This window comes from Helicoverpa zea, chromosome 19, assembly GCF_022581195.2.
Source record: "Helicoverpa zea isolate HzStark_Cry1AcR chromosome 19, ilHelZeax1.1, whole genome shotgun sequence".
NCBI lineage: Eukaryota > Metazoa > Arthropoda > Insecta > Lepidoptera > Noctuidae > Helicoverpa > Helicoverpa zea.
The window spans coordinates 3,441,778-3,458,545 of NC_061470.1; the positions used below are offsets into that span (position 1 = coordinate 3,441,778).

The window sequence follows — 16,768 nt, forward strand, 5'->3', positions numbered from 1 at the left end:
GAACCTAGTCTTTATGCTTAGAGATTATTTTCTTGAATCTTAACTATTATTTATTTTTTCCTGGCTCTACTTGACTGGTATATAATATTTTTTGGAGGAGACCTTTTTTAATTATCCGATTCTACTCTTCAATTAAATCTATGTTTTGAGTTGGCGAATCAGACTAGAATACCTACCTACTTTGTTATTATAAAAGGGTAAGTGGTGCCTATCCACCCTGTTCCTTTGTAGGCCTTTTATGTACCAGGGCAGCGGTAACCCTTTCGAACAATGCCGCAGCCCCGGGAGGCCAGCAAGTGGAGCCTTGAGTGAAGCCAATACATGAGTAGGTAGGTTCGTTCTAAATTATCGATATGTTCTACATTATAAATACTTACAGGTTAGTTCTATTTATAAGCAGTTTGGCACACCACAGGACTCGAAATAAAGAGATTTTTAGACTTTATTATTTATTTACATGGCACACATATTTTAGTAAGTAACATAATAAAACTTCTTAAATAATTTATTAAAATAACAACTTTTCTAGAAATCTCTGCATCGGATATTCCACCATTATCGTGATAGGTACAGCAGCGGCGTATGTGAATAAGTTGGTTGCACTCCAATCCACAAGCTGAAACAATGAGGAATTACAGGATATCATCATGTGTTGAGTGAATTTTGGATTCCATTGACTTTTGGTGGAGGAAAACATCGCTAAGGAAACCAAAATTCTGAAACTACTGATCACCTTGGCCAATCTTCGTGATTAAGACCTCTCATTCCTTCTCTGCATGGGTAGAGACCTGTGTTCTGCAGTAGGCCATTAAAAATTCTATTAGGGTTCCGTACCCAAATTGTAAAACGGGGCACTATTGTTTTCGCTTCTCAGTCCGTCCGTACGTCTGTCACCAGGCTGTATCTCATGAACCGTGATAGTTAGAGAGTTGAAATGTTCACAGATGATTTATTTATGTTGCAGCTATAACAACAAATACTGAAAACTAGAATAAAATAAATATTTTGGGGGCTCCCATACAACAAACGTGATTTTTTGCTCATTTTCTAAATAATAGTACGGAACCCTTCATGCGCGATTCCGACTCGCACTTGGCCGGTTTTTTTTTAAGTAGATATACCTAATTCAATAATAAATATCTACTAACTAGAAATAAATAGGTATCTACTACAAGCAGAAACTAACAGTATCTAGTACAGAAGTGCCGAACGCTGAGGGTCTTGTTCCGATGCTCATATTGATGCACCAGTGCAGCATCATCACGGTCAAGGACATTCGCGCCATGCTGCGCCAGCCACTCCAACTGTAGAACTTTCGTATAGGACCTGCAGAGTTAAAAGGCTTGAGAAAGAAGAAATATATGACGGCGCCACCGTCGATGTGTCAACCGTCGATCTGTCAACGGTGGACCTTATATAAAGCGGCGCGCGGGCACGACTCGGGTCATTCGTTCGCCGACCGTTGCCGAGTGCACACCTCCCACAAATTTGTGATAAATAATTGTAGTGACTATATAATATTGTGTTAATTGGAATAAACCAAGTGATTGTATGAGAACCCCTTTGTTTTATTTAACGATGTCGGATCCTGACGCCGACATCAGAAGTGGGATACAATCCGAATGCCCACATCTGTTAAGGATTGCCCTGCATCGCCCACGTGTTCAAAATGTGAAGATTCTAGTGGCAAAAGTTGATACGCCTGATGCAACATTGCTATCGCATTGAATCAAGCCAGGCAAGCACAAGCAAGAATCCTGGGTGGTGAATCTCGTACTGCAACATGATGTTGGTTGGTTGGTGAATGACCAGACTGATTTCGGGAGAACTCGCCACGTGAAGATAAATTGCCTACCCACTTAAAAGAAAAAAAAATGGAAGTCGATAATTTAAAATGGAGTTTGTAGTAGAAGATTTATTAAGAATTTCAGCGAATGTACAAGTATGGTAACCACGGTTATGGTAATGGTATCGGTTTCCATTGTTACATGTCAAGCTAGTTATTGAAGGTATGCTAGAAAATTGACCGAATTTGTCTTTTTTTTTTTCCTCATGTTTCAACAATGACGGTGATCATTGTGCAATATGGCGAGAAAATTACGACGCTGCCTGCCATTAGCCCAACGTGTCTTTGTGAGGTCGGAGTGTTGGGGCTTGTGCATCTCCGTGGCTTCACGTCCGCGAAAGCTTTGCTGTACTGCGCGCCATAGCGATGTGCGATCGTCACGCACTTTGAGTGGAAAACCCGGTGAGACCAATCCATTGTTCAATCCATAGTTTTATGTTGAGGTTATTTTTTACACGAGGTTATTAAACGTGGAACTGCCTCGCTGACTAGTGGTATTGGTAGATATGAACTGTGTCGTTGGTTTAGTTGTCACGTAGTGCGACTGTTGTGCTCGGGATCTCGGGTCGGGACGAGTTCGCTTTGTTGGTTTTGGAAATTTTCAAAAGGCAGCCCGGAGCCTGGAAGACGCTGATTGACGCACCCTTCCTCCCTGTGGTTTCTCTCTGGTTGTGTTGGGCTGTCGCTATGAGATTGAAGGAATAGGGTACGTCTGTGTCTGCGCAGATGCCTGCGCACTATAATATGTGCGCGGCTGGCTGATCTCGTAATAAGGGCTAATTATACGATCGCCGTGGTCAACAATCAGCTGGCACACAATTATTGTCAGTGGTAGTTAACTAGTGGAATCACCGACGCTGAGAAGTAGTTCCACGGGTTCTGATTAATGTCTTTCAGTTACATAGAATAATTCAATTATACGTCAGACTATAGATTTGTTGGCAAGGTGTTGTTACTTCTTACGCCTACTTAGTGATTTTATTGTGTTATGCTGTACCTATGATGGGTATCGGGGTGACTTGGAAAAGACCCGTTGGCCTGTGCGATAGCAGCGTGGTGATCAGGAAGAGACTCGTGTAAATCTGTGTGAGTACAGTTAGTGTCGCGTTACTGTGGTTCCTAGAAAACCAGGATGGGCTGATAAGTCGGCTAAGGGACACAAAGGTCATGTAAAGCCTGTCGAATGGAAGGCGTTCGTGTGAGTGACAATCGTAGTTGTAATTTACAATTTGAAAGTCGGACTAACTGTTGGATCTTTCTTTTATTTCATGCTTGGCAGCTGATGTGACCGGTTTCTTCGTTTGAAAGGTGATTGCTGTTCTTGAAATCCGTAACTGGTGGTAGTGCAGCTCGTGATGCGTAGGAGAAATGTGTCAGGGGTGTAGTGCCGTTGAGCCGTTCTGGCTAGTGTTGGTGCGCACTTATGGCTGTGATTTCTGGAGTGTAGGTCTGGTGGGTGGTGCCTGTCTTATTCTGAGCGTGTCGGTGTGAAGGACTTGCCTCTTGTTTAGGTTAGATTTGCCGGAGGAGGACTGTTGCTGTTCCCAGAATATTGCCTCATCGGCGCGGATGGCTATTGTTGCGCCACACATTTGGGACTTGACGGCTGGGGGGGCCACTGCTGACCCAAATGTTTTCAAAGTTTGGTCAGTTGCCTAAGCACTTTCCTTTTCTGACTTCACGGATGCCGTCTGAGATGAAGTTTGCCGGGGGAGCAGAAATTGTCGGGTTTGTGGCTGAGTTGACGGGGTGTCTGGCTCTGCGCCACGATCGGTCGATCTGTTTGGTTAATCAGGTAGTATGTAATCGCGAACAGAGAGAGTTCATTGTAAGGGAGGCTGACATAGTTGGTTTGACTTTAATGTCTACTAGATATAGTTAGTTGCTTATTGAATGTGAGGATAACGATACCGAGAGAGTTTTGCAATGGACGTCAGCTGCCGTTCTAGCTGTTGATAAGTCGAGAAATTATCCCTATAGTCAACGTGACTCAGTGTTTGCCGGTTGTGCGCGGTGACGTTGACTGTCCCGGACTGGGCGGAGATATCCCAAATCGTTGTAGTGCTAGGTCTGACTTCGGTCTGAAAGTTCGACTCACACAATAGCAGACTAGTAGAATTGGCTGTGTGGTTATAGTAGGAGGTTTGGTTGTTGAGTCTTTTGTATTGTAATTACCTAGAAACGGCTATATTAATAGCTGACCTCTCTTTACGAATTCATAGATCTTGATCATAGAGTTGGGTCTTTTGGTAGTCTGACTTCAGGGATCGAATACAACCTTTCAACTAGGAATCCCTTATTTGAATCCGTACTTAGGCCTTGAACAGTAGCTGTTGTCTTCCGGCTAGTCTTTCCAATCAGATAATCGTATACCAGCCGGAGTATTCGAGAAATCCTGTAAAAATTCTACTACTCTTATAACAATTAGAATTTTTGGCCAACAGTCAGATAGGGCGAGCAATGCGAAATTTTTAGTGCCTATTTGCGATTGTAGAGAATGATTCGAACGTTGCGCGACAGGCTCGTAGAAGTTCATTATAATCATCATATACCCGTCAGTCATCATCATACTCTTCAGATCGTTGTTGTTGATGTTGATTGAGTAGCAAATAGTACCAGGTTCAGTGCAATATACCGTATACTAATCGAGCTTATATTTTATTTCTACGAGAACGATGTCTTCAGATCTAGCGAGCTTCTTAGTCGACTCTGCTTAGTCGTAGGTAGAAATTCGAGATACAGCAAACGGAATGATTTAGGAGGAAAATAGCTTCGAAAAAAAACAGAGCGTTTTAATCTTTTAGTGACAACAGTGATTTTGTTCGTCTAATTTGAGCGGAAGAAACCGAAACTCAATTGCATAGGAATTTCTAGGGCTTTTGCTTTCATTGTAATAGACGTAGATAATGATGAGTACGAACAATATGATAGGTATCTTCTATGGGGTTTCTTGCCGAATATTCTCCATGGGAACAACTGTATGGTCCCGTGCAACTAGTGTCGTGAAACTTTATAGGAAATCGCTAAGGTTCATTAGAGACCATCTTATATTGAATTCGAGTACTAGTAAGACCACTCGAAAAGTGCTGTGGTAACATACCTGGAGCCCGTGTAGGCTTACTTGAAGTAGCTTGTATTCCAACTAAGGACTGAGGAGGCCGAGACGGTGGCTCACGATCATGGAAGGTATAAGGTGTCGTCTGATAATGACGGTGACAGTGACGAATTTCAATTAATGTTCTTTGACCTGTACTTATATGACACGACTTCAGAAATGATCATGATGTTCGACTGACATGACTTCAGAAAGTGATGATTGGTGGCTAACTTAACGTAACTAACTTAACTGAACTGGCTCGCAGGGCCGTGCAAGTGTGACAAATCTTGGGGACTGCCCTGACACGTGACTGGTGTGACTGATTTTAGGAAATGGCTCTCTGGGTCAATGTTCTGCGACTTATGACAAACCGAATCATGTTAAGAACTGGCCTTAATGGGTCGTAGGTTCTGGTGACTAACCAACTAAGTATTTTGTGTAGACTATGTGAGATTTTATAAAAAAAAAGAAAAGAAAAAAGGAAAAAAAAGTCACAAAAAAAGTAAGCTAAAAAAAAAAGAGAAAAAGGTAATTAAAAAAAATGGTTTAACAGTCTCCGGTTGTAATACCGATGAGAATGGTTTAACGGTCTCCGGTTGTAATACCGATGAGAATGGTTTAACGGTCTCCGGTTGTAATACCGATGAGAATGGTTTAACAGTCTCTGGTTGTAAAAAAAGGCTCGCAACTTAAAGATTTGACTGACTGATTTGACTTGATTTGATGTGACTGAGTATGTCAGGATGATCGAGCAGTTTGCTGTCTTGTTTTCAGAAGACGCTCGAGGACGAGCGTATGTCAGCATGGCCGTGACGGCGCCACCGTCGATGTGTCAACCGTCGATCTGTCAACGGTGGACCTTATATAAAGCGGCGCGCGCGCACGACTCGGGTCATTCGTTCGCCGACCGTTGCCGAGTGCACACCTCCCACAAATTTGTGATAAATAATTGTAGTGACTAATATTGTGTTAATTGGAATAAACCAAGTGATTGTGTGAGAACCCCTTTGTTTTATTTAACGATGTCGGATCCTGACGCCGACATATATATATATTTTTAATTCATAATTGAAGAGAAATCCCTGATTTTCAGCGGTATTAGTAGGGCATTTAAACTCGTCGTGGCAAAGTCATGTACGGAATTTTGGGAGGCACGTTCAATGTGTTCCATATTAATCATCTTCAGCAGTTGTTTAGGGTTGCTAAGATCCAGGAATTCTGACAACCAGTCGTACCGAGGGGTTTCCAGTTGGCTGCGTAACTGGATTGAGGTGGTCAGATAGGTAGACAGTCGGTCTATGTAAAACAATGGAGCTCAGCTGTTTGCATGCTGGAAGCAATTGGATGCAAATTGGAAGCCGACCCCAACATGTTTGCATTTTTACATCATTTTCATTATGCAATACATCTTAATTTAATGATCCTGCCCCAATTTATTTAGTAGATACATATTTAGTATGTATTTTCCTTACCATCGATATGAATAAGCCCCAATATTCCAATGGCCATGAGAATGCAATAGAAAGGCCTATCAAAGGCTACATAAACTGCATTGAACACGGGCGAGTAGTTTCCTTGCATGAAGAACCCGGTCGTAGCCCAAGTGAACAGCAAGGGGAAAGATCCGTAATGAAGGTAGACGAACCACTGTAACATAAAATAAAATAACTGAAGCTCAATGCCTAACGGTGCCCATTGTAGTAGATTCGCCACTACGCCTTTCCACTGAATGTTCCAGAAATGTTTTTTGCCCCAGGAGCAGGTAATCATCGGCAGTTATTTTGAAAGTTGAAGTGAGATTAGGAGAGGGTAAATACTGAGATTTCTACTGATGTATATGTCACCGGAAAATAACAAGATCCGTAAGTTTATCAATTTAGTAGGAAGTTTATACACTTTCGTAAGATTCTAAAAGGGAGATAAATTGTAATATTTTACGTCCACATTTTCGTAAATTTATCAATTTCCGACGTCATACGGTAAATTTATAAACTAACGAATATCTATTCGTAAGATTTTATATGGTTCGACCAATCACAGAAACTCTTTTAAATATACGATCTTTGAAATACGTAAAATAACACACTGCTCTCTGATTGATCAATGTACAACCAATCAGATCGCGCGTAGCGTTTGGTTACTGCTTACTTATTATTTTACGAGTGAGTTCAGTAAGTTTATCAATTTACGAAAATGTAGACGTAAAATATTACAATTTATATCCCGTCTAGAATCTTACGAAGGTTTACAAACTTCCTAGTAAATTGATAAACTTACGGATCTTGTTATTTTCCGGTGATATATACATAGATACTCATAAACCTACAGAACCCCATTAGGGCCAAGTCTCATAAGATACAGTTCACACATTTACACACATACCTAAACGTTCGCTTTTATAATAGTACTATACTTGTACCTAGTATCGATATCGGCCATCAAAGATTAGTGAACCCTCATATGATAATTGTTGAAATACCTACACACCTAATTAATTAAGCAGTTACAAAGTCAATAATATTATTGTTTTAAAATAGCGTACTCGTCGTGCTACACAGAACATAATGGAAGTGACCTAACCGCCCCTTATTATACAATTAATTAAATATTTCGTCGTTTAATTAAAGCGATTCATTGAAATATATTGAATACATTGATAGTTCCGCTATTTCCGAAGGCAGGTTAAATTGGTGAACCTGGCTGTCATTTGAACATCTTTCTTTGGCAGTCTTTACGGTAGTCGGAAGCCAAAAAGTCTGACAACCAGTCCTATCAACAGCTATCGGCTTGCCCAGGTAACTGGGTCGAGGAGGCCAGATAGGCAGTCGCTCCACCCAATAGAGTTGGGAAAAGGCTAGGCAACAGATCAGGTAGATGACGACAAATCGAAAATTGACTCCCTATCAGGATTCATTGGTGTAGACCTAATTAGCAATTTGGATATTTGCCCTAACCATGTAAACGACCACCAAGTCTTCTAGTTCTTCAATTTTTTTTTGAATGAACTTACTTTATACTCAGATAACTTGATGTTTTTCAAGTCGATCTCATGTTGTATGTGAGCAAGTATCAGGCCTACGAAACAGGATGGAATGGCACCCCACGATGACAGGTAGAAGTCAGTGAACGATGGAGTATCTCGGAATATCCTGCGTATTTGTCTGAAAGATTAAAATAAATCGAAAGGAATTAACATGCGCAATAAATTATAGCTCAAGTAGATATGACGAAGAAGAGATAAATTATATAAAATTATTAATTTAAATATGGTAAAAACTGTTGTAGGTTAATATGCCTTTACGGGAAACCTCTACTTCATACAAAAAGCGGACCGCTCTTTTAACCTTCTAAGTCATTCATTAAACCCTGACAAGCTAGGATAAGTTTTTAGATCTCAATTCTCACGAAATACTTACTCAGGCAATGAAAGGTATATCATAGCCTTGTACTCCTGCATATAAGCAATAACAGCAGTCAGCAGGCAGGAGCTGATGAGAAGGATTATATAGAGCCTGACTGCGAAGCAGCGACGCCGCCAAAACAGGAGAACCATGGTACAAGCAAGGATATACATGTGCATGTTTACTGGCAAAAACCTGGGGGATTAAAGATGGAGTCTATTTTAAAAACAATAACCTTAAATGCATTCGCGTCATTTGATTTACAAACTACCTCTAGAAGAGTCGAAAACTGAGTCATGTAGGTAAAGATTAAGTTTTATATTTAATCCAGGAGTTTATCACTATTTGCGAGATTCCACAAAAAAATTGGTGTTGGTGAGTAGCATAGACCAGAACAGCCTTGTTTTACCACTCTTCGTTTATCGGAAACGAGTACTACTTATATCACAGAAAACCTCATATTAGGTAGGTACGTAGAGGTATACTAAGCACTCAAAAAATTCAGAACTCACCATGTGGGCACCACGCAGTAATTACTGGAATCCACGACGTTGTTCAGCAAGAACACATGGTACCAAAACTTGGATTTACAAGCTTCACTCTCCAGGCCTATGGTGGTGGGAACCAGAGGACCGTCTCTGGTGTACAACCACCAGGTTGCTCCGTAGCCAACTATCAGGAGATGGACGGGGGTTATTCTGAGGAGAAATCATTTGTTAAAGTCTTTTTTACGTAAAAAACGTTCCTGATTAAAATGACCCTTTACAGTTTACCACCAATTACAAGTGGAGTTTTCATTGCTGCTCATATAGGTATGGTGGTACTTGAAATAATAATTTGGGTCATTCGATTGTGCGTCTATCTACGTAAAACTAAGCAAAGAAATATCAAACTATATTAATGAAGCTCACCTTATATATCTCTTGATGATACACAAAGGTAATAAGTGGATCCCAAGCTCATGTTTCTGTGAGAACATTAGCAGATTATAACCAGTCAGAAAGCAGGACATCATGACAAAACCTTGTATCAGCGAAGTCCCATCCTAGGATTATACCGTCCCATCTTTGGGTCAACTGTAAAATTTAAGGTATTAGTCAAATCTGTTACTCAAAGCAATCTTATTGATGAAATAATGAGCAATTTGAAAATCACCTGTTCTAAATATTCTGGATTTATTGTGTGAAACATGTAGTGTAAGACGCTGGCGTGAGCGTATGTGGTGAAACCCAGAGCCATGACCCTGAAAAGTTAATAATCATCAGCAACTTATTATTCCTCATCATCATCATCTCCCGAGCCTTTTCTCAAGTATGTTGGGCTCGGCTTCCAGTCTAACCGGATTCAGCTGAGTAGCGGTGCTTTACAAGAAGCGATTTAAGAAACTTATGATTCCTCTTTGATATCAAACAAGTTATGCGTGATGTCATTGCCTTAAGGAAATATGATCCTACCTTACACCATCCAGGGCTACCAAGGCTGTTTGCCGAGGATCACCGCCATCAGGAAGGTATGTTAACCTTCGCCAATTCGCTGGTATTGAGAACGCAGATAGTAATTTGTTTTCTGAAAATTCAAAGGACGAAAAATTCTTCACTTTTGTAAAAATGACTCACAAATCGGTTTCAGCAAATACATGATGAGTAATTTTTATTTAAGGGAGGAAATAATAGACTTACTGTTAGGCCCATCTTCTACGAAGACATCATAAATGGTCCCAATTACATTTGCTAAGACCAAAGCAAAAATTACTTGTTTGAATATCTGTTCAGCTGCAGATGGTGGTTTATCAGTCTTTGTATCAACGTGAGTGTGGCAGTAATGTAGGGTTTGGAGGGAGGCTCGAAGGTTATGCCTTTGCGCATAGAAGTCAGCACAACGCTCGAAGCGGATCGAATCAGTGACTTCGAAGTCGACAGTACCGTTATGAAGATTGTGAGTAGAAGTCGGACATCGTAAGCTTAGGCAATATCCTCGGTGTATGCGCGTGCGATTGAAATGACGAAACGATTCGTCTGAGTATTTCTGAAAAAATTGCCATTGATTCTTTTAAATGAAATTTTTGTTTTGAAAAGGTCAGGGCAGGGCTTTTCTCGATCTTCATTTAAATAGGTAAAGTCTGATAGGTCGTTAATTTCGGTTGTTATGGTCTATTATGTGGTCTGTGGTATTGCAAGTTTTAAGACAGCCAAGGCAATGTACCTTCATCAGCTCGTACATGGGATGCGGTAGTTTCTTCGCTGGAGTGAGCTCGAAGGTCCCGAGGCAGTAGACCCCATCGGTCTTCGCGAGGCAACGATCATATTCATCGAGGTGGAATAACCTCGGAAAATGTGCCCTGTCTTCATCTGTAACCAAACACTGAGAATAGACATACCTACCTACTTATTGTCTACGGGAAATAAACTGGGACGTGTAAGTAGAACCAAGAGACGATAGGATGAACACGAGAGGAATTGGTTTAAATCTAGACACACGGCAGTGTGTCCGCCAAGTTCGAGCAAAAAAAAGCGACACACCGGCCGTGGGTTATATTACACGAACCATATCGGGCCAAATTCTACCCCCCTATAACTCAAAATCTATTTTATTTACGCATATCAAATTTCTAGTATCTGTTGAGACCCCCTCACTTATCTAAAATACAAAATTTCATTAATATATCTTTTGTAGGTCTTGAGATATTGACGTCAGAAAATCGCTATTTTTACTATACACTCACTGACTGATTGACTCACTCACTCATCAAAAACCTAGACCACTTCCAATGGTCGTATTGACTTGAAATTTGGCATGGAGGTAGGTCTTTATGTCAAGGTAAAGGGAAAAATCTAAAAATGGCCAAGTGTGAGTCAGTTTCAAAATAATGAAGGTGTTTTATACCCTTTGTAAATTTATACCCCTAAGGAACTAAAACGAACTAAATTTATCTATATTTATATAATATATCTTCAATAGTTAATATATCTTAAATAGTTACTTTTTAATGATGTTACTTGGCAAGTTTTAATAGAAAATTATATACTTGATTCATTGCGTTTAGTAGGTTTATAACAAGGTGTGTGAAAACTGCTAAGAACCATCATTAAAAAGTAACTATTTTTAACTAAGGTATTTGTATGGAACTTGGTACTTATTCAGATCTCACTTCTTTTATAGGCGAAGCATTCCCATATTATCGAACTTGGCAACCTTTCACATTTTTGTTTTGGGTGGGATACTTATATTTCTCCAAAGGGACATTTATTTCTTCACAGGAGTTAGAGGCTCAATCTGATGGCTAAACCTACCTATCTGTTTTCGGAATATAAAGGAAAAAATCTAAATACCAGTGTAATCTTGACCAGCCACAACAGACGCAAACAAAACCACCAATGCTAAGACCACCATTGTTGCCACAATACTGAGCTAATAGACCTCATGAACAGCCCTGCTCAGAAATATGCATTATGCATATTTAACAATGATACATCATTGTTTCAATGTTTGTTTACCGAATTTAATTTTATATTGTATGCATGATTAATTGTGCCGTGTCAATCAAAATACTTAATTCAAACCAGTACCTATTTCCGATTTTAGCCAGATAAAGGCAGTTCGGGAATAAATTAGACATAAGCTAAGCGTCCACTTGTCGGTATCGTACGCAACGGACGTATCGCACGCAACGGATCGTAGTATTATTTATATAGAAACTCAAACAAGTGCGTCGACCTGTCCGCATCGTACGCATCGCACATCTTGTTTGAGATACCGACAAGTGGACGCTTAAGGTGTCTACACACCAAAGCCGCTGATGCCGGCGGCACAGCCCGGCGGCCCAACCCGCCGGCCGTATTTTGTACAATCATGCCGCCGGCTTTCATAGAGTATTTGACAATTACTAGAACACCACATGCCGCGGCTGTCGTGCCGCCGGGCTGTGCCGCCGGGTCAGCGGCTTTGGTGTGTAGACCCCTTTAGCTTAGACTACACTACTAATACTTACGCAAAACGAGGACTTTTTTCCTTGAATGCACCAGAAGCTTACTTTATTCCCCACACTCAGAAACAAATGATTACCTACTTAAGTCACTCCTTAGTGACGAATTCTCAAAGAAATCCTTCACTAAGGAATGGTTTAAGTCAGCGGTTCCCGAATTCTTTTGGCTTCGGAACCCTTTTCGTTTCACCATTTTTCGGCGGAACCTTAGCTTACATAAGTAAGAAGTAAACTAAAGACGTAAATACACTTAGGTACGGCTCGTGGCGTGTGGTAGCGCACCAAATGGTTATATGGTTAGAGACATATTCAGTATACTCAGGTGTAGCATGACTATCTGCCACACGGGCCAGAAAACAATTTAGCCGCCCTTGACTTTGTGCATTATGTGAATAGTTTTCAGTTTAAAAACTGACAAAGTAAACGCAAAAAGAAATAGATTGGATTTGTACAGGTGCGAGTTCCAAACACCCGCTAGCATTGAAAGAGATACAGTGGTAGCCAGGCCCGCCGTAAGCGGGCGTGCAGCGCGTGCACAGCACGCGGGCGGCACGTCCTAGGGGGCGGCAAATCTAGCGAGTTATCATGTAATATTAAAAAAATACAATATCTTTTTACTAATGATATGATTTCAATATTTCCGAACACAGCAATAGCGCTAAGAATATTACTTACACTGCCGGTTTCAGTTAGGTACATCTGTTGAAAGGACATTTTCAAAATTAAAGATTCTTAAAAACGATTTAAAATCAACCAGTGGCAAAGCGTGGGGCAAATGCTATTTAGGGGGCGGCAAAATTTAACCAATAAAATTTCAGAAAAAGGCCGCCTTAGCTTTGGTCGTCTGCTATCAATTTTGACTGTTTCACCCAGTGGCGGATTTACAAATTTGCCGCTAGTAGGCCATTCAATTTTTGCCGCCCCTAATGATTGTGAACTTAATGATATTTCTGTCAGTTACTAGATTATTTTTGCAACCCGCTATGTACCGAGGAGTTTAATGTTGACCTAACAAGTTTATCTGACAGCGACTTTAAAGCGTAAAACCTCTGTAACTTTTAAACGGCTCAATTGATTTTCATGAAACTCGCCCGTAAAACACCTGTAATACAAAAAAAATACTAAATTAAAATCGGTTCATTCGTTCGGGTAGGTACTATATCAGAGGCGCACCCATCGGGTGGCACCCCCCCAAAAAAACGACACAATATAATCACGGACTAAAATTGTAATTGAAGTACTTAAAAATTGTGTAGAAATCATTCATGGTGCTTTTTGCTAGGTTTAACATAAAGAAACCGGAGTCATACCACTGCAAAGTTATAAAGCGCTAACTAGTTTTATAGAAACCAGTGTCAAGTAAAAAAGCCGCGAGCGCAGCGAGCGCAAAATTTTTAAGATTTAGAACAGTAAAGTACCAAAACGAGTTTATAAAACCGGCCTAAAGTGAAAAAGTCGCGAGCGTAGCGAGCGCCAAATTTTTTGAGTTTTGAGGACATAAAAGCGAAATTATTTGGGACACAAAAGTCCTCCACCTCCTGAACAGCTTAGAAATCGTCAGCGTAGAGCGTCAGTTGTTTTTGCTACTTCGGTGCTTTAACTTTTTGTTAGATTGGACTCAAAGAGCGCAGAATAAACCAGAAAAGATGAAGAAACCGCGAGCGAAGCGAGCGGATTTTTCAATTTATTTTTATTGAAACGCTATTGGAATATTTTAAAATTCATGATCACATAAACCTAAGCATATATTAAATAAAATAAAAAATAAAATAAAAATAAAAATAGCCTTACATAAACCTAAGCATATATTAAATAAAATAAAAAATAAAATAAAAATAAAAATAGCCTTTATTCAGACCTTGTTTACAGTATACAATCTTAATCTAACAACTCTGACGAGTTGATGACACCAACGACCTGGTCTGTTTGCCCAACTTTGGCAAAGGCCTCCTCCATTTCCTTCCACTCTGCTCTGTATTGGGCTCTTCTAGTCCATATATTCCCTGCTATGCTTTTAATTTCGTCATCCCATCTTCGGTACTGTCTTCCTCGATTTCTTTTCTTGTCCCTAGGGTACCAAGATATTATGTTTTTGTTCCACTTGTCATTGCCTCTGACTATGTGGCCGGACCATTTCCACTTTAGTTTCCTTATTCTAGTTGTGACATTCTCAATTTTCATGCGCCTTCGGATAGTGGTGTTTCTTATTCTATCAGATTTTCTTATATTTAGCATGCTTCTTTGCATTGCCGTCTGACACGTTTCAAGTTTCTTATATTGCGCTTTGGTGAGAGCCCATGTCTCGCAGCCATATGTCAAGACTGGGAGTATACAAGTCTTATACAGTTTTGTTTTCACGTACGTTTTGATTTCTGTATTCTTCATTATTTCCTTAAACCCCCAGTAGCGTTTCCATGCATTTCCAATCCTTGTGTCGATTTCTTTTGTCATTATATCAGTGACCGAGATTTGTTGGCCCAAGTAAGTGTATTCTTTTACAAACTCTACTGGTTCGCCGTTTAAAAGAATATTGTCTTCCAATGCGTTTGTCATAGCTTTGGGTTTTGAAGTGTTCATCGTCAGACCTACCTTGCGGCTTTCTCTATCCAGATCAGTGATCATGTATTGTAGTTGGTCTTTGCTCCTTGCCAGTATTATTATGTCATCAGCGAACCTCAAGTGTGTAAGATTTTCGCCATTTATGTTAAGTCCGTAGTTGTCCCATTCCAGTCTCCGAAAGATATCTTCCAGTACAGCTGTGAATAATTTAGGTGACAGTGGATCTCCCTGGCGTACGCCTCTGTTTATGTTTATTTGTTTCCCTTGTTTCTCTAGTTTTATTCTTGCTGTACTGTTAGTGTATATGCTTTTTTTAAAATCCTAATGTATTTCTGGTCGACTCCTTGTTTCTTCAGACATTGCCAGATACTGTTGTGTTCTATTGAGTCAAATGCCTTGTTGAAATCGATGAAGCAACAGTAGAAGGGCACTTTAAACTCTTTGGCTTTTTCAAAAAGTTGTCTTACCGTTAGTATATGGTCCAATGTTGAATAGCCTGACCGGAAGCCAGCCTGTTCCTTGGGCTGGTTTTCATCAAGAGTTTTGGTTATTCGCCTTAGGACAATTTTTGCAAAAATTTTGTAATGTTCGACATTAGGCTTATTGGTCTGTAGTTGTTAATTTCTCCTTTGTCCCCCTTTTTATGGAGTAGGATTATTGTTGATGTAGTCCACTGTGCAGGAATTTCCTCGGTGTGCAATATGTCGTTGAAAATGTGTTTAAGTAGTGGTACTAGCTCGTTTTTACAATCTGTAAGTAATTCGTTGCTGATATTATCAGGGCCGGGAGCTTTATCCTTCTTCTGTGTTTCTATTGCCTTGTATATTTCTTCTATTAGTATAGGTAGAACCGCGTCGGTGTTATTTAAGTCGGTGTTTACTATTTGGTTCTTGCTGGAGTAAAGGTTTTCGTAGAATGTAGTTGCTATTGACAGTATATCATATCTTTTTGTTTTCGTTTTCGAAAGTCGGTCTTTCATATTGGGTATCCAGTTTTTCTTTTCTTTTAAAGTTTTTAGAGCTTTTTAATACCTCCGGTTTTGCTTATGTATTTTTCAAAAGTTTCACGCCTAGTGCGTTCTCTGTCTTTTCTTATTTGGTTTTTGATTTCTTTACTTATTTCGCTTATTTTGTTTCTGATAATTTTTGTTTTCTTTGTAGTATTTAACAGTTTTGATCTTGCTTCTAGGAGTGTAATTACTTTCTCTGACAAGTTTTTCTTATCCTTCGTATTATATTTAGTATCAGGTTCTGGTCTCAATGTCAATATTTCATGTATGTTGTACTTCTGCTGAGTATTTATACCCTCAAAGGATGATTCTGTCACTAATTTCAGTTTGTCTTTGATGGTGTTTAACATTTGTTTGTTATTTGGTGTTGGTCTTCTGACTTTGAAGGGTCGACTTTTAATAGTGCCCATTGACCTGCTCAGACGTGCTCTGAGGACTCGGTGGTCGCTATTAAAATTTAGATAAATGGTGCCGCAGTCGTCAATTAATTTTGGTCTATTTGTTAAGATGTAATCAATTTCGTTTTTGAAACTGCCGCCTGGCGATTCCCAAGTCCATCTTTTTGAAGTTCTTTTCTTGAATAGGCTGTTCATTATCCTCATGCTATTTTCCATCGCCATTTCTATTAGTTTTTGTCCGTTCCTTGTTCTTTTCCCTCTGATGTAAGGGCCAAGTACAATATCTTCTCCATTTCGTGGACTTCCAATCTGAGCATTGAAATCTCCCATTACTATGCAGTGTTTGTATGTGTACTTTTTTAGGGCGATGTTGAGAGTTGAGTAAAATGCATCGATTTCTAAAGTAGATGACTGCTCTGTTGGTGAGTAAGCTTGCACTATAGACCATATTTCCTGTTTTGGAGGAATTTTAATAT

General features: G+C 39.9%; 1 pseudogene; it reads right to left on the bottom strand.

Moving 5' to 3' along the window:
* Positions 1-432: 432 nt before the first annotated feature.
* LOC124639865 lies at positions 433-11,962 on the bottom strand (annotated as a pseudogene).
* Between the last annotated feature and the right edge of the window lie 4,806 nt (positions 11,963-16,768).